We start from the raw sequence: 25287 nt of genomic DNA on the forward strand, positions 1-25287 counted from the left end.
CGTAACATAATATTCACGATCTGGGAATCGAATCTGGAACCAGCAGGTTTACTTCACAAAAACTATAAAATTCGAGTCTTCAGATCTATATTGAAGTCGCCAAAATTTTCCACCAATTCCTCAATGCTCTATGGTCAGTCTATGGTCGTTGCACCATAGTTCTCCACTATTCCAAGTATTTCAGTGTTAGTTTTTACAACGTCTAGCTGTTTGTATTGTTGTACATCGAGGAGGTTTCCTCGTTAATTGTTTCTTGATCACAACAACATTAGTCGCGGTGCTCATTTGAATTAAATTACAGGAATTTTACGGATTGTTGACTTTAATTCAGCTAAGAGTATTAGTTATACTGAAAAGTTTTATCAATGTTTGTAAGAATTACGCGAAAGGATTATTAATCCACAAAATCTTTTTTTTTACACAACGCTTTGGATACGGGATTTGGATCCATTTTAAAGCTTATAAAACTGATTGATACAATAATAAATGAATTGTATGCAGCCTTTCGGAATTATTTAGATTTTATAACAATTACTAGTCTAAACCTATACAGACAGCAATAACAATTTAGTAGTGCCTTGTAGGCTAGACTCGCGGCTGGCGGAGGTATACGACATTCAGAATCTTGAACATCAGTGATCCGCAGATTTATGCAGTTGACGGTCGCTTGTTTAATACAGGTACTTTATTTGACATAGACAGATTTGTTAATTATAATCTAGATGATTCGTGCATGCCGACGCTCTTCTATAACCTGCAGAAGTTTAAAGTATAATTTGAAATCCGTAAATTCTGTATAATATTTTAAGATTATTTAATGTAAAAACTATGTTTACACTTGAAAAGTAAATCAATCAAATACTCCCAAAGAATCTATTGATCTATTTTTTGGGTGTAAACTTTCACTCTACACTATTTCTATACACTTAAACGTGTCCCATTGTTAATACTACGTGAGGTAGGCAGAGGTTATACTTTATAGTAAACACTCCATAGAAAGTTTGTGAAAGAAATATTATTGATAACTTTTTACATTAGCCGAAAGAAGGTGTTATGTAAAATGTTATTTAAGCCCTTTACTACATAATACATATAAGAAATATAAAGTCTGCCTGTATGTTCGTGATAAATAAATATTTGGGTAAAAGGTTTTGGTTTTGGGTATAGTTTTTATTAATAGTTAGGAAGTTATTTCCGTGGAAGCTTTTAGTGTTAACCCCGAAAGGCGAAGCTGTGTGTAGGTTTATAAAACAAATTGGTAAGAACCTGTATATTGATTGCATTATTCGATACGCGGGTCGTAAGTTTTACTTTTCATCCCCAGAAATTATTAGAACTTCAGGAAAAGTATTTTTTATGTGGTCTCCGTAACTCACTTTACTTTACACAATAATGTTCAAACATTCAATAAACCAAATGCAATGATTATCTCACTTCAAACATATCGATTTAGCAAAACATTTATATGAAACTAATAAAATACGTAACAAGCTATATTCATAACATTAAATATTCAGCGCGCATCACTTTCATTCAGTGGGCGGTCGCGAATAACATCGCAAGTGATAACTTTTTACTTTTATATAAGAGAATACGGGAATTGATGCGAATACGCAAATTCTTGCACAGTATTTTGTCATACAGGACTGCCGATTACTTTCGAGAGTCTTTGGTCTGTGCCTACCCCTACGGGACGAAGGTGTAATCATGTCATCAACACAAAAGATTAAGAGTTTTTTTACTTTTAACTATTATTCATCGGTTCAATCATCAATCATGATTGTCTCAAACTCATGCTAAAACTAGCAGTTATTTATTCTTACACTTGTCGTGATTTAGCAACGCATAATTAAAAGTGCGTGTTTGTAATAGATTAAAATTAAATTCTTCACTTTGTTGTAAACAATTGATAGACGCAATTAATTTTACATGTTTAATTGTTGTCATTACCCTGTGTTATTTATTGTGAAATATTTTTTTCAAGTAATAATACAGGCCCACTAGATGTATTGGAATGTTATTGCATAATTTAATCTCTTCTTAACACTTAAATTTGGTGATAGTAATTAAAAATATGGTATAGTTGTTAATATTAAAGACTGCGTTTTTATTTATAAGCAAGTTGAAATATTTTGCGATGTTTTAAAATATTTACGCATATTCCTAGCAAATAATCCAATAATAATTCTACCGGATGACAATTTATTAGAATATTTTTCTTGCGTATAATTATTTCGGTAATTTCAAATACAATGCATCTTTAGTTGTAATTTAATCGTCTAAATATAATATCAAGGACTATAGAATTAACAATTAAAAAAAAACAAACCAAATAAATCTTACTACATTAGTTATAAATTACAATTTGCGTTGAAATAAACCTACTATTAGCAGTTACATAGTACATAGAACTTGCCTGCAGTATCATCACATTGTAACAGAACGTGTCTCTCCTCTGTATTGTAACAACGAAGTCATACGATGTGTTACTTACACCGTACTAATACGGTGATGTGTGAGGTAGGTCTTTTGTTTAGAAATCATGTTGAACAAGTTTTAATAGTTATTTCAATGGTATTAAGATTTTTTTATCAATTTTGTTTCATTCTTTCCCTTTTGCTGCCAACAACCCAACTGGTGTGTTCAATTTTAATGGATTAACTGATTTGGGCAGTGAAAGGGTTAGCTTTACTTTATTAATTTGTTGCTTATAGTTTTGGTTGTATTTTTCTATTCTACAGGGTTATGACATTTTATAATGTGTCATTTTTGTTTCAGGGTAGTCTTAGAAAACCCATAAGATTAACGGTAAAAATATGTACTTTAAAACAACATACGAATATACCCATCTAAAGTCAAATAGTCTTTAAGCGTATCAACTCATAGTTTTTTCAGTTTGAAAATACTTCTTGTCATCTAACCCAAGATATATCAAGATCAGTTCTTCCACTCGCCTTCTCCATCGAAGCCGGTTTCCCAGCTCCTTATCTGCTATTTTATAACGTATTAATATATTGGCACTTATAAATTGCTTACACGCCTCGATATTAATACATTAGGAGGCGGTGCGAACAAAGTTACTTACAGATTTCAAGTGAGTGGTACTAGCTTTGAGTCTAATGCTTCGATCGAGCATCGAGTATCGAGTCACAGGTACTCCTGTATCAATTGCCTTTCCACGTTCACAATAATCGTATCACGATCTTATTCTCACGAAATATGTTAATAAATTAGTATTATAATGTTACTTGTTAACCTTGGGTGATTTATTGAATGTAATCTGAGATCTCTTGTAAATATTTTTGTTGTTAATTGATTGTTAAATCGTTTTGTGAATGAGAGCTAAGATTGTTATGTAATTTTAATTACTTTTTTTATACTTATATTCGAATATTAAGTCCGTCAATCAATATTAACAGACCAATTTTGAGTTTAATAATCAATTTGTAATATTTTCGATGTTGGATATGGTATTCCAATCATGATTCATGATGAATTCGATTTAACAATACATTAAAGATGTTATGTGTATATCCACTATCAGCCTCAGCTTCTATCTGCCAAAAATGTGTTCGCGGTTGTCACTCCCGCATAAGCCTTTAAAGTCATAAACAAAGATGTTCCGTCGTTACAAATATTCCGTTATCTGACGCTACCTGAATAATCTGAAATAGACGAACACAGGCCAATTATGAAAGATGTTACGAAACACATAATTTCTATTTAATTTCGACTACCTTTGTGGTGCAGTGGCTTAGGTCGCCAAGCCGGTACCAGCATTGGTTCGATTTCCACACGGAAAAAATATTTGTGCGATCCACTAATAATTGTTTCGGGTCTGGTTATACTTTGTGTCCGTTCTTTGTATGTTTGTAAACGTCTCCGCGACACATCACAGTCTCCTTATAACAGATAACTAAGCACCATACAGACTGATATTGGAAGCTGTCAAACATAATAACAAGTACCGTTTCAAGTGGGCGTGGTAACTGACGGGTCATTAGCAGTTCATTACATGTGTCATTGATTGCTCAACAAGAATTAACACTGACCTCTGTTTCGTCATTATAATAACTAATTATATTATGCATGTACGCCCGAGGTCGACGACCGACGCGATCTGAAATTTCACTTTCGATCGCTGCGTCTGGACCGTGTAGCATCGGTAATAGGGTTGACAATGTTAAAAACGAATATTGGCTTTTGACATATTATGATGGAAATAAATAATTCTGTTGTTTTGTTGTTCTTTTATGTAGAACAAATTATCCTAAGTTCTATTTCCATAGATATGCGGATATAGGTTATGTGTGTTTCTTACGTGCATAAATGGAAACCCTTATGTTAAAGTAGATGTCATCTTATTCTTATCACGCCCGCGTAATGCAATTAAAAAAAAAACAATAAGAAGATTTTCTGTCACTTCTCCGTCTTTTTCTTCTGTTAAAATATTTTACATGTAAATTACATAGAATTAAGGTTCTTATTTCTCATCGTGTAAGTAATATGTGCTAAAAAAAATTTTGCTAATTTTATGAGCGTAAGTTAAAATCCAATCGACAGTCACATTTTCTAATTGCTTTCCAATATATGAGGGAGAAGCAGATACGAGACAGCCCTATCAGTCGTATCTAGGAATGTTGTTAATTAATTATCCGAATGTTTGCCATTCGTACTTTCTAAACTCTTCTATTAGATATTAGTTTTGATGTGACAAAATGTATAGGAATTTATCTTTTTAGCAACAATATCATAATTATTTGGAGGTTTTTTAAGAATTTTAAGAGACTGCAGAATGAAATGTCATGTTTTGTAGTGATTTAGCTTAGTTAGCACTTTACAAGCGAATGTTAAATTAGACATAGAGAAGTTTTCTCTGCAATAGGGTTATGGTTTAACTAAAATTAACATATACAGAAAAACCTTGTGCAAATATGTTATCCGAGTTACATGAAAATCTTATTCTATTTTTGATGGTTAATCAAAATAGAGAACTCTTGACTTCATTCACCAAAGAAGATCTTCCAAAACAAACAAATTCGTCTAAGATATAAGGTAGCACATTTCAAACAAACATAAAAATTTAACTTACTACCGAATCTTTACGGCTATCAAACTGTAATCGCTACTCTCATAAAAATAACTTTAAAAGCCTGTCATTTCCCTGGTTCTATGAAATATTACATAAGACAAGGTGCGTTATCGTATGTGCAATTAAACGTTGGGTCGAAAGTGTTGGGCAAAGCGCATGCGCGGGTCAAGTGCTCACTTACGTCACTATGCAGTTGCGCCGTCCATGTTGACTGCAATGTTGTTCTTTTTTAAACGTAATTTGGAATTTAATTGCGTAAAAAAAATAAAACTAACTTTTTTATTTCAGTTTTTTTATTGTTCTTTTTTTAAATTGACATTACAAAATGAGTGCAAGTAAAGTGATTCTGGATTATTCTATTCATTTGATTTTTAGTCTGAAATCAAAGTATAAATAGTATAAATGACCTAATTCGTTTTTCTATAAAAATGAACCGCCAAACGTATATATAAAAAAAAACGTATACATATAAATATATAAAAAAGAAACTAAAAAATGCATAGAAAATTAGCCCACGGCTAGTTCCTAATATAATTACGTTCTTCAGTATTACTTTGGCAATTTAATTTTATACTCACAGTTGCTTAACCAATACAATCTACATTGCTCATAATTTAAACGCTAAAACAAAGTACCTCATACACAATACTCATGGCTGTTCGCAGTGAACTGACGTACAAATATGTTTGTTGCAGTATCGAGTTACGCGCGGTCCACAGTTCGATCCCGACTCCCGCACGTGACCGAACTACGACTTGCTAAGGTAAGCTTTATATTAATTGTTCATTATAACATGTGCCTATTTTGTTTAAGACAGTGGTTTATACATAAGGTACCTGTAAGTAATAGCCACATTATCAGTTGCTGCTCTGATAAGTACATACATTTTTAGCATAAAAAGTTGAACACACCACCTTGTTAAACCTGGGTATCAAACCCAGGACTGTACAATCAGCGGTTGTATATCACCAATACAATATTGCTTGATGTATAGAGGTAGAGTCGCATTACAAAGAAATGCAAACTGCGTTATACCTAGTTAATGCTATGAAATTGGCAAATAAATGGGGAAAGCCATTGCCTAGCAGTGGACCGAAAATTGGTAAAAAAATATATCTTTCGTGCGGCATTTCAGCAAAAAAATACAGCCGTATATTTATACAGGTTTTATAATTGTATGTGACAATATTAAACATTTAATACTTTAGGGTAAAATTAATCAATGAAATTAGGTACCTGTTTTAAAAACGACGGTGTAAATATTTTGGCGCCAAATCTAGATCGATACAATCTATTAGTTAGGAATTTGTTAAATTTAACAAGTTGGCATTGATCAGCACTGTATAAGGTAAACAACATGCCTATAGTTTGGGAGTTAAGCTCGTAAACTTAAAGATTTATAGATCGAGTTACTGGTTGGTAATTAGTTATAAGCCTTCTGGCGGTTAAACTGTTTTGAAACGGATGTTAAAAGTAACTGCGAGATGTAGAGATATTTGTTAAGATAAAAAATATATAAATCTTTAGCTACCTCCATAATATGCATAATATCACGCCTGTTGTAACCAAAGGTTGAGGCAGAGGACTAGAGGAGTATGAAACACATCCACGTTTCACCTCTAACAATTTCAGTCCATGTACCTAATAAGGGAGCGAGTTTACCATTTGGATCATTTATCACAATATCATGATCACCCATCTACAATATAGCCTTCCATGCACGACGACGTTTATCACAGTGACCTTGGTCACCCATCCATAAATTATATTTGCGACAGGTCGCTTAACTTTAACTTTACTTTATATGACGTTAACGCTTATCACAAAGACCACATGGTCACCCATCCATAAGTCATCCTTGCCAAAGGTTGCTTAACGTTAACCAGTACCTAGCATTTATGAGAGCATTTGGTCCACGTTACATATTTCCTCAAGTTACCGTAAGATGGCGCTGCTATCGTAACAGATAATCATACCAACAATGGCGCCTTGCGTTCAGCTCGTGGGACCCTGGAAGCAGGTCAATTTGGAAATCATTGTGGATAATTACCATCGTTACTACAAGCTTACATGGGAAGGGTCACAGGTACTAGTTTACACATAACTGGGAGATAACTATGTGATAATTGTCTTTTGCTATACCATATCAACATTTCATGAAACCAAGTGATTTTATTTCAAATTCCATCGAAGAATAGAATACGGAATGCGAACACGCATTTTACTTTGAAATGCCTGACGTTTCGGCGCAGGTTGCTCTGGCCGTGTTCGTGACTGAATCAGCGATGACAGGACGCCTTGTATATGAGGCGTGGCACCGTCAATATAATATTGAAAACAGTCTCCATGGGTCTCTCGCTAGCTCGTCACTAGCTTAGAAAGTAGTGACGAGCCATTATAAGTGTCAGCATTTGACCGAAATTAATAAACTATTTGACGTCATAAAATTTGAAATATTTAATCACTCGTTTATGCAAGTAAAGTAGATTTTAGCGAGCGCAAGTATTATACATTTAGTTGCTAGCATTAATTTTGAAATGTCGGGGATAGACAAGTCAAAAAATGGAGAATTTTTCTCAACGATAGGATAGTGCAGTATAAGAAAAAAACACATCCTTCTGAAATGGTTATATTTTTAACATGTCATTGTGTGCGACTTGTATAATTTGTCAATGATCTGCCGATGAGGTCAAAAGTTCTATTCCTGACTCGACCTAATTATAATTAGTTACTTCTAAAAGTAAATGTTTGTAGTAAATCAATAACAAGCCATACAACTCGGTTGAAGTCAGGTTAATCTCAAATTTCTTCGGAGCAAAGGTCCCAATTATACATTTGATTTACAACAAGTAAAATGAGCTTAAAGCTCAAATTCGTGAGAGATTGTGTTACGTGTTATTTATGAGCTGATTTTTGACCCGCGTGTTGTTAAGAGGGTATATTCATCCAGAACAAATCCATAGAACATAAGTTACGAATTGATATATTGAGTACCTAAATATAAAAAAATATGGATCTTTATTTTCGATTATTCATACGAAACTACTGTTTCGAGGAGATCGATTAATGCTTAATCTTCCGGACTGTTAGGGAAAAGCTTTACTTAGAAATAGCTTATATCTGTCTCATGTAAAATCAGTCTTATTTCTATAAATCTGGGGGCACGGAAGTGCCCCCGCAAGTCGAGCAAAAAAAAGCGGCACGGCCGTACCATCCTTTTCTCGAAGCAATTCGGGCTATTTTCGACCCCCCTATAATGTCGTTGTGGATAAAACAAGAAGCCTGAATTTTCAGCTACTAATTATTCATTGTATAAACACAGTATATTTAAAATTTCAGTCAATTTAAACCAGTAGTTTAAAAATGACAACTTGTTAAAGTTTTGAATTTTGTCACTCACTGATTCACTGACTCACTGACTCACCGATCATCAAAAGTATAAGGTACTTCTAGCAGACTTAGAAGCTTAAAATTTAGAATACAAATAGGGTTTAGTGTCCTAATCATGGGAAAAATTCAATATTTTCTAATTTCGGTCCAGTTTTCTAAATACACTAACTGCAACATTAACTTTGTAATCCCATATAAATGTATAAGATTACAAGATTACATTTGCAGTTAAGAATCATTATTACTGTAAAAATAATAAATAATAGGTGTAGATAGGTACATACTATATGAGGCATAACGGGAGGGTATATAAGGTGGGTAAGGGTGCTTAGCCCATGAAACTGATAAACATTCCCATAGGAAAATATGTTGAATTATAAGAAAAAACGTCTTTCCATACAAATTGGACTTATGTTCGTTCTACAAAAAGAAGTGAGATGCCACCAAAAACATTCTGTAAAAACCTCAAGTCTCGCAGCTCAGTCTTTCTGGCGTAAAAAGTGGTGAGATCTATATAATACCAAGTCGATTAATCTATTTCGTCTCTACTTAAAGGACCTTCTGTCTTAAGTTATTACATAAGTTATTATCATGTCAATATTAAAAATATTTTACGTTTAAAACAAATAGATCGACTTGGACATCGCATGAAAACACAAATTCGCCATTAAAATTTCAGGAGCATTAACTTCTCGTCGTGCTTTGTAGTGTAATACATACAAATCATGCGATGGCCATGTCGGTCTATTTGTTTTAAACGTAAAATATTTTTAATATTGGCATGATAATAACTTATGTAATAACTTAAGACAGAAGGTCCTTTAAGTAGAGACGAAATAGATTAATCGACTTGGTATTATATAGATCTCACCACTTTTTACGCCAGAAAGACTGAGCTGCGAGACTTGAGGTTTTTACAGAATGTTTTTGGTGGCATAATTATATACTACTGACAAATACAGGAATGTTATCGAATCGTACATCCGTTTAACATATTCTAAGTTAACACCTCCATCTACAAACAAGCAAAAACATTCCCAAGAAATAATTTCATAGAACAACAAAAACGAAGAGCTAATAAGATAACTTGGCTAATACAAACTGGATGTGGCAATAGATAGTGTGCGCACCTGGCCGCCACCGGACCGACGGCAGGGGACGGACGGCAGGGGACGGACGCCGGACAGGTGCGGTGATCAATTAACAAGGATCGATGGCTGAGATTACGCGGTGCGCGTGCGCCGGATCGGACGATTCTGTTGCCACCGGTTTAACTCAATAGCGGTAGCGATTTAAATTAAATATTTTTCGAGAGTTGTTTTAAGGTTAAAATTTTCTTTTATAGAGGTTCATTCCTTCTAGTTATCCTAAATATGTCATACTAAATCATGTTTCTCTTATTTCTAAGAGGATGGCCGATTTCTTTGATTGATAAAGCGTTACAAAAACAACATGATCTTTTGTCTATACATGGGTCGAACTGAAATCTATCAAAATTAGAAGATTCAGTTATAGTAGGTTGACCACAGTCCACCTTTACAGTGTTAAAGCCTGTTATTTCTTGACCGTCAGTTATCCAAATTGCCTTATGTCGTATTCCTTAACTATGTGAACATATAAAATTAACTACTATTACGCACAAAATACTTTGAAAATAACGCTCCAACAAGGAAAACCCGGCCAAAAATACTGATAATGATTCCAAGAGCCAAGACCACGTAATCATCACTAACCTGATGAGAATCGTTAAGCAAAAGTATTGCCATTTATAAATACCGTTGTTTGGCAATGATGATCCATTATATACCATCTCGTTCGTTATATTAGTAGGCGGTTAAATGACCCGCAAATATAATTTAGTAAGAAGGTAGGTTGAGGACCCCATTAATTTTTGTTTTCAGGCCTTTTGTTTTAAGAGTGTTGTGCGAATTTTTTGATGGCGTTCTTGACTGTGTCAACTGATTTATTACGTGAGATGATTGTGTCAACTATACTAATACATACAGAAAATCACGCTTTCATCTTATGGTGAACCGGCAGAAGGGCGACACCAAGTACGATTGATGAAACCATATTTTATCCTTTTACACAAATAGACTATTAGATCTTAATTAGTAAGATAATTTTCACCAGAAAAGTGATTAAATGTTACCTGACTACAGTTCTTTAAAATACATATCATCTGTAAATAATTTTCGTGGTAACATAATCGAATGAACGAAGATGATTCTGTAGCATTTTCGGTATATACCGCCTCTTAAAACACGAAGAAAACATGGACAAAACACATAATTTTATGATGACCATCCTCTTTCTGCTCATGCCTTGCACCATACCCCATGTTACAGATATTCGCGGGCATTCCAATCAGTCGGCAAGCGGTACAGATTGCACTAGCCGATAGCGTTAAAAAGTACAACTGAACTGGTGGGAACTCAATACTACGGCCTATCTGAGCCTATCTGTGTTATTTTGAGAGCGAAATCTAACGTTTAATTAATACACGAACTGGTTCGCAGCTGTGAATGAATTTTCTTAGAAAATTGTCCTGATATGAATGAATGAGTTCGTGGTGAAATTAATCGGATCTAGTTTTAAACGTTGCATGCGTCTGCGTTTGTGCATGCGGTTGTTTGATGTTTCATGAGATTTAACTTTCTTTGCTATTTTTATTTCGCATCAATAAAAATGTATAAAGGACTAGCTGACCCGCGCAACTTCGCTTGCGTCACATAAGAGAGAATGGGTCAGAATTTTCCACGTTTTTATAACACTTTTTACTGTTACTCTGCTCCTATTGGTCGTAGCGTGATGATATAAAATATGCTTTTTTCACAAAAATATTCTCAAAATTATTTATATCTCCTAATATAACGAAGTCGCGCTAAGGCATATCCGTCATTAAAACAGTTGCCATGACAACGGAATTTTGTTGATTCAATTGTCATTATAAATTGATTATTCGCGACTTAGTTCGCCACCTGAATTTTCCGGGAAAATGCGTCATTTTCCCGGGCTAAAAAGTAGCCTATGTCCTTTCTCGGGTATCAAAATATCTCCATACCAAATTTCATGCAAATTGGTTCAGTAGTTTAGGCGTGATTGAGTAGCAGACAGACAGACAGACAGACAGACAGACAGACAGAGTTACTTTCGCATTTATAATATTAGTATGGATTGGTTTAATGACTGTCTTGCCGAAAACATTTAGCCACATTTTTTTTAACTTGTACCAAGAGAAATGTTTAATTTGGGTTTGTTCGTTCATTTTCATACAAAATAGAGAATACAGGGTTAATTTGGTAAACCGACACTCCGAATTAATCTGAATCAATTGAAAAAATATTTTTTCATTAGAAAATACTTTCAAAAAACATTGAACAAACATTAGATACAAACAGTAATTTCACACTATGTGTCACACACCTGCCATTCTAACAACAAAAAAAATCAATACAAAAACGTCAAAACAGTCTTTAAAAACCAAAAAACAGTAAAAAAGAATAGCTCAGTGGGTCGTAAGTGTAAAATAAAAGCATGTAATAGACTGTTGCCTCGGTTGTGTAAGCCACGGGCCACTGGTAGTAGTAACTGTGTAGTGTATAATCTGTGGAAATGCGCGTGCGCATGCGCGTTGCGACAAAACCTTTCCTATGCGCGTACTAGTTATTCCGATGATAGGGTTGGTAGGGAGCTTACTACTAACTTACTACTGTTGGGTATTTCTATGTTTTTTGTCGCTTGCAAACCACAATTGAAAACAGTGTTAATGCACTTTAATAAAAACAGTCCAACTAAAGTTATCCTAATTTTTCTTTCAACTATGTTGGATTCGGCTTCCAGTCTCAACGGATGCCGATCCTGCTGGATACCAGTATGTTACATAGAGCGTCTGCCTATCGGACCTCCACAACCCAGTTACGTACGTCATACCACAACACCTCTGAACCCTAACGGCTGTCAAAGATATCGTGAAATAAGAGCTGAATGTTACTCATGGAACTAACTAGTAAAGCTTTTAAGATATATTCTAGATAGGAAAAATCTATCTCTTTTTACTCCTAAATCACCGGCCTCTTATTCACTTTTCGTGACAACCCTAAGTATAATACAATATATCTTCGTACAATATTAATTGGCATTTAATTGTTCACTTGAGTATAATTGTTATTGAAATTTTCGTGTTTTCTTGTGAGAATACAAGACACGCAACAAGATTTCAAATAGTTAAGTAAAGAAATATGTGCTCTATCGCAACATGACACACACTTATGTACGAAATACATACTTGTTTTGTACATACGCAACACTTACGAAAATTTTGTTTTTTTTGACTGAGTAGCAACATCAGCGCATCTTTTTCTTAGGTTAAGCTGCGCTTGCTAAGGTTGGTCATTGGATGGGTGCCCATATTATACATACCGAGTTCTGCCGTATTTCGAAAGGCGCGATCGATTGTGGGTTCTGGCTGTCTTCTCTTTAGATATTTTTGACAGTCTTAATAACAATTATTCTGACTTAATAATAATTTGTTCTCTGTTGTCAATTGCGCTATGTGCTTCTATTTTACTTGACTTTTCTACATCTGCACCTGTCGGCACCAAAGCACATTCGTATTTAGGTACCAAAATTAATGATGGGTGCCTTTAATCCACTCTCACATATCCACTGAAGGTTGAAATAATATTACCCAATCTTAAGAACCAATTTGTACTCACCTTTACATTCCACACTAACTCATCGTATTAAAACAAAGCTCACTACAAAGTACTGAATAGAAATATAATTACATAATGGTTGAATGCGCCATTAGCTAGTGGCGAACGTTGGCGGAGATGGCCGAAGCACGCCGAAGTGTGGAAAAAGTTCGCTGGCTCGAACAATAGGCGCAACCACGAACAATGCCGTAGCGCCGCGGGGGAACTGCTACAAATGGTCAGGAACGATGGAGATGTTGAATTTAATAGATAGGGGATTAGATGCACTTAAATAACGAATAAATCTAGGTGTTCGGATAGCTCCTAGCTTGATGACAACACTTCTGTTTTTTATCTTGTTCAATGTCAATTAATAGTTGCATGTAATCACGCTATATGTCATGTCAATCATAAACGTACCTAGCTAATATTTTGGAGCCTTCTGAGTCGTATTAAAGCTTTCATTATATTATTCGTTGCAAGTTTCATATGGTTACAGATCTTAAAACCAAATGCTTCGACCTGGTCAATGACACTTATCCAGCAAAGCAAGAAAGGGTGAAGCTTATAGTTTAACTGAAATATTGCAAATACATACTACTCAAGAAAAATCCAGTACTTTCTACATAGTAGTACAGTTTGCCGCATCAAAACATTCTCACATGATGTTCAACTATTAGAGCGTTTGGTAGACAATATGGGAGATGTTAGATTAAGTCCATTGTTCGCTGGCGGCTCCCGCAAAAAGAGCACGCGCATGCGCGAGACCACACCGGCGCCACGCGCTGTGGCCCCAACACGATGTGATACCATTTTCAACATTCCTTAATAACAACATCACTTGGATAGAAAAGAGAGGTTTTAACGCCTGTTTTTCACGATAAGGTAGGCTGTGGTATCAATATTTCCATAATGTTGTGAGTGCGAGTCCGAGGTTACACCACTAGGCCGATTTGAATGTAGCAAGGTGATAACCGAAGGGCCCGGGATCAAATTATGCACACCATTACTTTTTACATCCGAGACTAGTAAGATTTTGATGAAATTTAGTTCTTATATAAATTTTTATAATAACCCGGATTTCCCGGCGTAAAAAATATTCTATGTAACACTATGTAACACATCGAATATTTTTTACGCCGGGAAATCTTTTCAAGCGAACGAATTCACTGGCAGAAGCTGGCTTATAATATAAGCACAATTATTTTCGTTTACTAGAGTTCAATTGTTTCTTCCTTGCTTCCTTTGTTCCTCTCTTTAATAGTATATTTTTCGTATAATTTCTCAGTGTACCATCAGATTGGTAGTAGTTGCAAGGCGGAAGGTAACGCGATAGGTCCGAGGTGAAGGAAGCGTTGTCTAACTCTAGTGTAGAGTTACTTGCGGCTTCAGCGCCGGTGTCGGATTTGTGCCTATTTGGAGTTTAATAAGAATATTAGATAATAAATATTTAGTTTGTATTCTTGTAGATAGCCTCCTAGCCTTTGTTTTATCCAACACCATTTTCGTGGTTTAAGTTTAATTCCGTTTATTTTTTTCATCTAGAACTTTTTAATGAATTTGTTAGCGATGGTTTCTGCTAAGTGATAGCAGAGTGATAAGATCTAATACCTCCCCCGTTTGGTAGTAGACCCATGAAAGTTATTTTTCTAAAGCTCAAACAGTCGCCTGGAGATCCGTTGTAAGGTACCAATTTAAATTATAAAGTTTTGTAGATTAGTCTTTTAAGGCATGCCTTCCAGTAGTTATACAGTTTAGAATCGAGCACTCTAGATTTGTAGGTAAAAGTACCTATGCCACAAGATTACTTTCTTAATGTTTTTTTTGTTCTTATATCAAAGGTACAGGGTTCTGATTGAAAACTTAATCATTAACTCATTGACTATCGTAATTACAAACTTGCAGTAAAAATCGACCACCTCACTTGAGAACATGTTAATTTTCTCCTACACATCACACTATCCATTGTCTGTCATCAGCACATACCACTATAACCAGACCTCTGCACTTCGAACAAGCTTCATACATCACCAACTGCTATGAGAGCTCAACGTAAATTGGTTTATATTCTTTCATCCCCTTTGTGTGGCATTTTTAATCACTGGTACTTGCATAGTCATTTATGCGTTAATTCCATTTGCTACAGTAATTTTAAACTTTATTTTCTAGCACGTATAGTTGAATTTACTTTGAATTCTTTTCACATTTTCATTGACATCACAAGATTAAAGAATGATTTTGAGTTATGTGTGTCTTGGAATAAGGTTGAATTTTCAATGTGTGTGTTTTATCATAATTATTGAATAGTTTCTAAGCATGACTGATCATTTTCAGGCTTTTGTGTGAAGAAATCAGGGATCATTTTAATTATCGATTATGTGGATGATTTTTATCGTGTGAGTTGATTTGAATGGAAAATAATGGGATGGTCGCGTTGCTTTTGATGGTTTTAATAGAGCCTTGAGATTGTGATGGACCACCTTGAACACGGGGGAAATGAGTGACTTGTGTGTTAAAAGTAGATAATTAAAATAGATGCAGCATTTCAAGAGAAATTGCATGTACTAGTAGATGCTTTCGAATATCCTATTTTGGTTATTTCTTATTGAACTACCTTAGTTTTCTACTTGATAATTTCTTATTTATGTAGGTAATGTTCCCAATAGTAATGTTGCCTAACCACTCTCCCGATCGGGGTAATATCCTTGTCCAGCTGTGGGACCGTCCCCATTTTGAAAGGTGTAAAGGTTTCACAAGAATGTTTATGAGTTTTATTTGAATTATTTTATTTATTTTGATAAAGATCCCATCTTTAACATTTAGGAATAGGAAATTTAAATACGAGTACAAAAAAAATATTTATTTCATTTAAAAAAGTGCAAAACATTACATGGTTTGGAGTAGCCATTTAAGAAAAGATATTGCTTGTATTAGGTAAACTCAAAAATAAAGACATGTGCTACATTTACATGCATCAAAATAATTAGCGGAGGAGTTAAAATCACATCAATTTCTCTCCATATTTTAAATACCAGTTAACCAGAGGCCGGTCACATGTGTCCATAATTATTCCATCTCATTAACCTTCTCTTATCAATGATCATAATAGACGTAATTATAGTACAATTTAAACAATGTTCAGAGTGAACTCTCGGCTTATCTTTCAGTTTTTGTTCTTCTGACATTTTACTACATACATACATACCAGCAGCAGATTAAAAATAAATCTTAATACACTTAAAGCTGCCTATACGTTTGAGCAGTCACTCGTAGTGCGAAGCTAAGCGAATAGCCAGCAGTTACTTGTACGGTTATTCCGTGTTTTTCTCATTTTTACTAGTCTTCTATGCGTATTTTGAATATTGATTTCGTTTTTGATAAATTGACATTTAGTTTTTACTGCTGGACTTCCAATTGGTAAAGTAGATATTTGTATCTACTACTTAATTTGATTAACAGTGTTTGCAATATTGCGTTTTTAATATTATTTAACTGGCTAGCTCGGTCGTTTCTACGGTATAACCGAAATGGTGGTCATTATTCAGCCTATCAAATAATGACAATTTCACGTTTTTAAAAGTTGTCTCTAATCTGTACTCTCCTTTAAATTCCCACGAAATAAAGCCTTAATGGCGTACACAAAAGGCTGTCTTTTAAAACGTGACATTTTAAAATAATTGCAGTTTTTTGTCGTCTCGTAGCATTACTATGTAAGTTTAATAACGTGTAGTAATTATATAAAAATAAGTTAAACATTTTCATGTAATGTTGCGTGGAGTTAATTTGAGTTGTAGTGGATTGCCGCCCAAATTACACCGGCTTGCGCCTTGGGGCATGTATTAGGTAATGTTATTGAAATAATTAGGTGGACAAGGCTCCTGTAACCTAGTTTGTTCTGATTGTTTTTTGTGGTTTAACTGGGGTGTATGATGGGTCATACACCCTATAATGCAGTTTTCTGACAGTCTGTAGACATTATGTGTTGACGATCCTACTAACTATACGTAGCTTATAACCTGGAATAACGCATAACATACTTTATGAATCTTTTCACTCGGACCAAGTCGCGGGCAGAAGCTTGTCTATAATAAAAATAAAAACGCAAAATTTCGTTAGGATGGATAAATGTATATTTGTTACCCTTTTACGCAAAACCTATTCAACGGTTTCTCATTAAATTCGGTACACTGATAGTTAATTAATAGATAACATAGGATTTTTACCTCCGAGAAATATTATCAAGCGGATTTGCAAGCAGAAGCTCGTAAACAAATCAATGATATTCTCTTCAAAAACAAAACAAACACAACAAAAAACAAATGGTAGTCGCAACAGCTTTATTATCATAACAGCGTTAATACATCACTGCTGCCGTCCCACTCACTCACATGACGTATGACAGGGACAGACAGACAAATCGCCGTCGCCTTGCAAGGCAAGCGGCTTGTTTGAACGCGACGACTTGCAAATTGCTGCTTAGCTTCTTTGCTTACTTATGTTAGCTTATTCATTCATGAGTTTATTTTACTCTAAAGTCGTAGGCTGAGGAGTGTCTAACATTTCTATTAATTCTTGTCCTGTATGACAAGATGTAAGGATGTGAATGAGGCAAAGGAAGTTTGTCAGGATCGCACCTAGTGGCGTTCTCTGTTCGCTGCCTACCCCTATGGGAAGAAGGCGTGATTTTATGTATGTCTGTATGTATGCACATATAGAGTGAGCCTATTTTGACATTTATGGACACTTTGTTTTATTTTAGTTCGATATGAGAATGTTTCTTATGGAAAATTCCAAATAGGGCTGCTAGATTTGGTTTGGGAAACGATTCTCGAAGCTCTGGAGATAGAAATCTTATGATCCGTAAATCTATATGTTATCATCTCGAGCCCTGGATAATATCGATTACAATATTATGAAGATTAGAATTCTTAGCAAAGGCGAACGGCAGGTTTGTATGAAGAATTCGTACAGCTTATAAAATGTCATGTTTAGGTTTACTTTTTGTTTAAATTGGTAGCTAATATGATAGACAAGCTTATTTTAAAATTATTATATTTTTAAAAGTTGGGAGGTAAAAGTTATGTCCATTTTAAGAAGCCCCGATAGTTCGCTAAATTGCTCAGATGCTGTCAAAACCACAATCCAAAACAACAGCAAATTAGCGGATGCGTAGACGTCAGACTAACAGTGACGACTCATGAGATTTTCTTTTTCTTTAGTTGTCAACAAAATATAAGCCATAGACCAAAAAATATTATTTAAATGAACAAATTAATACTTTCTAATTAATCCGGACTTCTAAAAATAATACTCCCAAATAAAAATAAGTGACTTAGTCCCCTTAATAAGTGGTACAAATTCTGTTACGAAACAACACAAACTTTAAGCTGTACGAAATCTGCCGATCTCCCTTCATACAGTATTTTCATGCGAATTATAAAACTGTGAAAACGTTGTGATTTGAGAAATGCGGATAATTTTTTGTTCTATCTTCGTGAGGATGAAACTGCGTAGTTTCGAAACGTGGGTTTTTAACGCTAAATTGCCATTTAAGTTTAAATATTTAATCCATATTTGACCAGCCAAGGATTCGCTAAAAACTGTGAAGACACACCTCGAAATAACTTGTAAATTAACATTTTATTTGCCAATTACGTATGTTAAACAAAATACCAATTCTGTAGTAATCGTGCTTATCTTTAAGAATACTACAGTCGTTATATAAATACGTTTTTGTTTGTTTACAAGATAAAATTGAAACAAAACCCGATCAGGGGGGCTATCACGTATCTCAGTTGACATTTACTTGAAAGCCACTATGCTGTACATTGTTTTCTCTCTTAGAATATAATGATTAACACGTTCTGTCAAAGCAGCAATGTACTGAATAGTAACCATCAATTTGCCGTACACTAGCTGTCAACTTAGATACGTGATAAGCCCGCAGAAGATATATTCTTTAATCAAAATTCATTGTCTTCGTTTACAGCCTGTTCAAAACTTTTGTTAGTCTGTAAGATGCTATCTCTAAAGCTACTGAATCAATTATCATCCATTCGCTATATCCATTCTTGTTTACATACAAGAAAAAAAATTCGCGGAATATAATTTAACGCGATGCATGTCGCGGTCATAACTTAGTCTTGTATATAAATAGTGTTGAATGCATAATTAATACACGAACACTAATCAATCGACTATAATGAATGTATTTAGTTGCAAATTGTTTAATAGCTGTTTTATATAGGAATGCATATAATTGCAGTTGTTAAGACTGTTGTTATAGAATTAGGTGTCTTAAAATGAGATTTGCATACGGCGTTGACAGCACATATTATGTTTTTTTATGTGACTCATATTTAGATAGTGGTTGTGGATATGGAGTCATGAATCATTTAATTAGAGGCTTAGCGGGCCAAAGGTTCTTTCCGAACCTAGATATTTTGGCTTTTAAAATACGGAAAAGGTTAAAAGAAACGGTGCAGAACTTAGAAAATCAGTGTGGCCTGATTGATCCAGCTACTTTATTTTGCTAATACTCTACTGCGGTTGTTGATAATCTAGATTAATCGTGCATAGCAGGGCTCTCTACTAACTACTAAGACATTGGACTGAAAAATCATCAACCTTTCAATAGCTCAACATGCAAGTTTTAAGTTCAAAAAAGAGTTCTATATCGCTACCATTATTCCCACAGTGTGATATATTGTGTCGCAACTGACGGCCGACCGATGCCTGACCGGTGACCGTCGAGGACCGACGGGGGCGTCTCCAGCGGCGCGGGAATGTGTCGGTCACCGCGCGGTAATGCACGTAATCATCACAATTATATGCGCCCGCGTACTCTCACCGCCGAATTGTAGCGAGATCACTGTTAAGAGGTAGTTCGGTTGTGAATTATGCTGTGGTCTGTTAACTGCCTTGGAAGTCTTAGTTGTATATGTGTGTGATTGATATGAGGTTCGGTTTTTAACTTGAAATAGACGTTGTTTTTTAAAACACTGTTGCAGCTGGGAATTTTACTGCTCTTGGTAAATAAAGTACTTAGTAGAAGTAAACGTTTAACAATTTAAGGCATTGTATTGCATGTAGAGCAATTCTTATATTTAAAGTATCTTGTCCTCAATAAGAATCTCAAGTCTCAAGAAAAAAACGTTTTGTAAATTAAGAGCGTTTACTTGTGTAGGTACCTACTTACTAAGAGCGGCAATATATCCGGCTTCAACAGTGCTTTAAAAAAAAGGTCTTGTCTTGACGAAAATCGAACCTAGGCATTTGTAACTCACAGTAGATATTCAGACATATTCTGGTCTCGAGATCTACAATATTGTAAAATAATTTACTTCATGATTGTGCCAGCTATCAGCATAAACTGTCTGCGCCTTAACATCAAGTGTAGTTTCTCACGCAGTTCAAACGCGCCGCCACACCGCGTCACCGCCTGCGCTCTGTACTTGGAACTATATCACATTTTATTGTTTGAGAACTTACCTACTGATAAAGTATATTAGCATTAAGCTTTTGCTCGCGACTTCGTTCGCATCCACAGATTTTTGGAGTGAACTTTTAGCAGTATCCTTAGTCCAGGTTTTAAATTACATACCTATGTGGCGAATTTTATAACATACAAACATTAAATTTTCTCATTTATAGTAGTAGTAAGAGTACTATATGCGGTTATATTCTCATATTGTATCCCATTACTATTTATCTTGCTTTGCTTGATGTTTCTGTTCCACAAGTCATAGTCAGTTAATCTATATTAATAATGAACAAACAAACTAAATTGGATAATTTTTTTTTTTAAATATAAGTTAGTAACAAGGTTTGTATGGGATCGATGGGACCAAAAATCTTACGGGAATGGAGTAGGAGAATAGGCATAAAACTGTACTTTATACGTACGAAGTGGTGTCAGTCTGCTAGTACTGAATAAATTCAAATATATTACCTTTTTTTTATAATCCAGGTCATACGATCTTAGTTAAAGAATGTCTACCAGTTTACATTGAGCGCAATATAATCAGTCTTGACATGTTATGTAACCAGCTATGTGCCTTATGTGGGCAATTGAGCTTACATGCTGATTGACATCGGCTTTTGATGGCAGTGTGACAATTTCAGATGTCATTAGGTTTTTGTATTTGGTGCGGCGATGGAAGTTAGTCATTTAGATTCCTTATTTGGTAGTAAATGGTGTACTAAATTTTGAAATAAGCTTCGTACTTTATCGGTGTAAACTGTACAATTGGTTTACATATGGTAATATAGCGTATTACTTGCCTAAAAACAAAACTACGAAAGCTGATTGTACCGCGGATTCCGAAAGATATTGTGTCAAGTAAGCAAGAAAATATAATCTGCACACTTGGTCAGTTTGACTCAATACAAAAGCTTAGTGATACACCCTGTAATCCTCCATAAAGTTATTGGCGTTATAGGTATATTGGCCTCATACGTATATACATATAACGAAAATAACGTTATAGACGATTACATAAAAATCCCGCCTTTTTCTCGTAGCGGTAGTACCAAAGAAACATTTATTCTGCAAAATTAAAGTAAATAACAAAAAATTGGCGCTGTCTAGTCTCTGTCGACACCCAAGTGAAAAAGGCATGATTTAATGTATGTACCTCAATGTACAAAAAAACTTTACAAGATAGATTTATCATAAAAAACGGCAAGTATTATTTACTACCTTAAATCATAATCGATTACTTAAAATAAAATGTAACCATTCATCTGTATAAACGGGTTGTTATGAAAGAACGCAATGTGTTCATTGCAGTACATCATTGATTGCTGATCGCCTTGGCCAAAATAAACGAGATACTCGCGAGAACACTCCTTGTAAAACTATGCTAATACTGGTACTTAATTATATTAATGCTGGCAAGTTGGATTTAGTGAATTAGTTTAGTTTGTGAGGGCTTGAGTGATTTTGAAGTCGTGTTTTTGTGTAAGCACTGTCTAGGCGACGATGTTAGAAAATAGTTTTATTTTAGGTAAAATAAAAGATTTTATATCAGTTAGACACGAGTTACTGACACGTAACATATTATTTTTAATAGTTTCTAAACTCAAGCCGGTTATTTACTTGGTTTCTTTTATTTAGTGACAGGAATGCTGGAATCGACCGCAGAAGGGTTACCAGTTTAGGTACCTATCATGGTGTAAGGCGTTCCCCCGTCTCTATGCAGGCAAAAAGGGTAATTTGTAAACCACTAAAAATCCCATATTACTAAAACAAAAGTTGTTGCTTATGATACGAGTAAGTATCTATCTACGCAAGGTTTTTGATGTTTTAAAAATAACCCTGTAAATCTCATGAGTAGTTGACTGTTGTCATCTCAAAATATAGTGCAATTAGTAAATATTTAATGCAATATAAACCAACAGTTGACAGTCAATTATGTGCTGAGCTTGTAATACGGAGCCTAGACGACCTTGCTTCAAGTATGTCGCCGTAAAACAAACAATATAGGTATTATTCAATATTTATACAAAGCCCTCAAGGTTGTACTCACAAAGCCTCTAATAGCAGGTAAATAGGAATTTGGCAAATATTTGATGTACCACTTAATTGCTAGATTTTATTGGAACTTCCTTTAAAAAAATGGGTAGGTACTTAGTTACTTAGGCTTTAGATTCTGCGTTATTTCCGCAGCTCAAAAACGTAAACAGCTATTTTCTATGCGTGTGACTATTGTTTTTCGATGCGATATTGTTCTGTCCCTGTAGTTTGATTGATAAATAACTTTACTACTCAAGTTAACTTACTGTATTTTTCCCACCCTTATATTGAAACTTGACCTTAGGGCGGCACGTAAAAATAAGGCTCTTTAAGTTTAACATCACTTGCTTTAACGGTGAAGGACAACATCATGAAATCTGGCATGACTAAAATTTGTTGAATACATTTATTGCCGGCATGCAAAGTCCCCAACCCGCACTTGGCTTGCGTGGTGGACTAAAGGCCTAACCCCTCTCTCGTTTGGTACGAGATGCATGCCCAGCAGTGGAACAGTAACGGGTTACAAAGAATTCTAATTGCTCAGAAAGATAGACTCGTATTTCCATGTCTGTTACTCAATCACCAAAAAAATAATTTGAACATCGACCTAAGTCAAAAACGAAAGTCATACAATTTCATTGACGTATTGGTATCAAAACAACTACATTACGAATTCCTATGCAAATGTACTCGTATTTGTATCTCAATAACAGGATTGTGGACCGGTTCATTGATTGCGACACGACAAGTGAACAGGTGGACTATGATTTGATTCATTGTGTGCTGCTAGAGATGGAACCGATACATCGAAGATTTACCGAAATATGTCGATTTTAAGCATCAATTTAGACTGTAATACGTTTTTTATTATTATTACAGTAAATCTTATATAGATATTAGAGAGACCACAAAATGTGTGTCTTATTCTCAAAGAGGATTTAACATCCCAATGCTGCTTAAAAAGGGCTCGCAAAATCGCGGTCTCGGTTTTAGTCCATAAGGATAGCAGTCGTCAAGCCATTCCAAATCCAGATGATCCAATCAATAGACCTTTACAGCGCGAGCGGCTTGAACAACTTTGACTTTGAACACGGTAGGCTACTCAATATACGTTCAAATAATAAACATCGATGTTTTGGTTACGATATTTGCATCCCTATTTACTATACACAGTGTGCTAGGTATCATTCATATCATTGTATTACATTCTGATATTATTGAGCACGACTGATATGATAATATTATAATGTGTCAAAACAATATTGTGATTATAAACAACTGTTTGTTGTGATGCACTAAAATTTGTCAGTGATTGGTTTGTTATTGTAATTAAATATGTATTTGCTGTTTGGAATTTGTGTGAACAGTTTTGGAGAATTAAAAAGCATATCGGACTGTTTTTTTTAACCCATTGATGTTCCAGGGGTCTTCTCCCGGAGTGAGAAAGAGATTGGGCCTTGAGCGAACGTAACAGTAAACTCCTCTACTCTTGTTCATTGATTTGAAGGAATGCAGCATTTACCGAACTGATAAAACTACCAAAACAACGTAATGACCTAAATTTTATATTATTAATAAGTATCAGGATACAAAAACCTTTAAAATATCTAGTTAACCAAAATAAAAAAGTCTTTCGTAAAAAGCTTTAAGCGTAAAAGTTACGCATAAATCTGTCAATGGCGAAAGCCTTATCAACAATCGACCACGCCCGACAGATGGCATTACACGTACATATGAAATTCCGTGAGACACAAGTAGGTATAAGTAGGTTTATATTCCGGTATTTATAATAGTTTATCGATACAAAGGGCTTGGCTTTGACGGGAAACGGTTTTGAATTTAGGAAATACTTTTGAGAAAGTCTTTAAGCCGTGTGAAGTGGAAGTGAGAACGTTTTTCAGACGACGGATACTATAGTACACATTAACCTGAATTTCACGTAGCTAACCTTTGGTTACCTGTGCATTATTTTATTCTTATGTAAATTATACTGGTGACTACATTAGCAAATATGCAACGCTTTCTGTCTTAGCGGACCGTAAATAAAATAAAAAATAGTAAATTTCATGCACATTGAAACCTGCATGTACAAATATAGAATTAAAATACCGAATCTTAAAATTGTTGTTATATGTATATGCATATAAACTTTGTAGGAAAAAACTGGGAAACTACCGAAAAAAATTAAGCAAGTTAATGAATACAAGCTCATAATACCTAATATTTGTATTATTTGTTCATCAATGGATATCCGTTGTCACTACTTATCATCATATACTTATACAATACACATGTTGTCGCAGTGAAAAGTCGGCACCTCTGATCTTTTAACGTGGACGAGGCATCAGGTACATATTACATATATTTTACGTAAGCAGTCGTCGGGCGCACCTTCCTCACTTATTGGGGGACTCAAACAATCGCTGACGACAATGATGACTTAACAAGAATTAAACATTACACAATACAACAACTACAAGTTTTTGTCAAGAGAAAATGGTTGAAGAATCAATGGTTGCTTACGTAAACTTAATTGACTGTTGCTGGTATCGTAAAATAAGAATCTTTCCCCAATAAAGACGGGTTGGAAA

General features: G+C 34.8%; 1 protein-coding gene across 4 annotated transcripts in view; it reads left to right on the forward strand.

Moving 5' to 3' along the window:
- Positions 1 to 25287, forward strand: part of LOC142986038 (uncharacterized) — a 150847-nt gene that overhangs the window by 52021 nt on the left and 73539 nt on the right. For all 4 annotated transcript variants that reach the window (XR_012960334.1, XM_076134372.1, XM_076134281.1 and 1 more), the window contains exon 3: positions 5788 to 5855. The gene's annotated coding sequence lies outside the window, so the exon portion shown is untranslated. The remainder of the gene's footprint in view (positions 1 to 5787; positions 5856 to 25287) is intronic.

Source organism: Anticarsia gemmatalis, chromosome 1 (genome assembly GCF_050436995.1).
Source record: "Anticarsia gemmatalis isolate Benzon Research Colony breed Stoneville strain chromosome 1, ilAntGemm2 primary, whole genome shotgun sequence".
In the NCBI taxonomy this organism is placed as follows: domain Eukaryota; kingdom Metazoa; phylum Arthropoda; class Insecta; order Lepidoptera; family Erebidae; genus Anticarsia; species Anticarsia gemmatalis.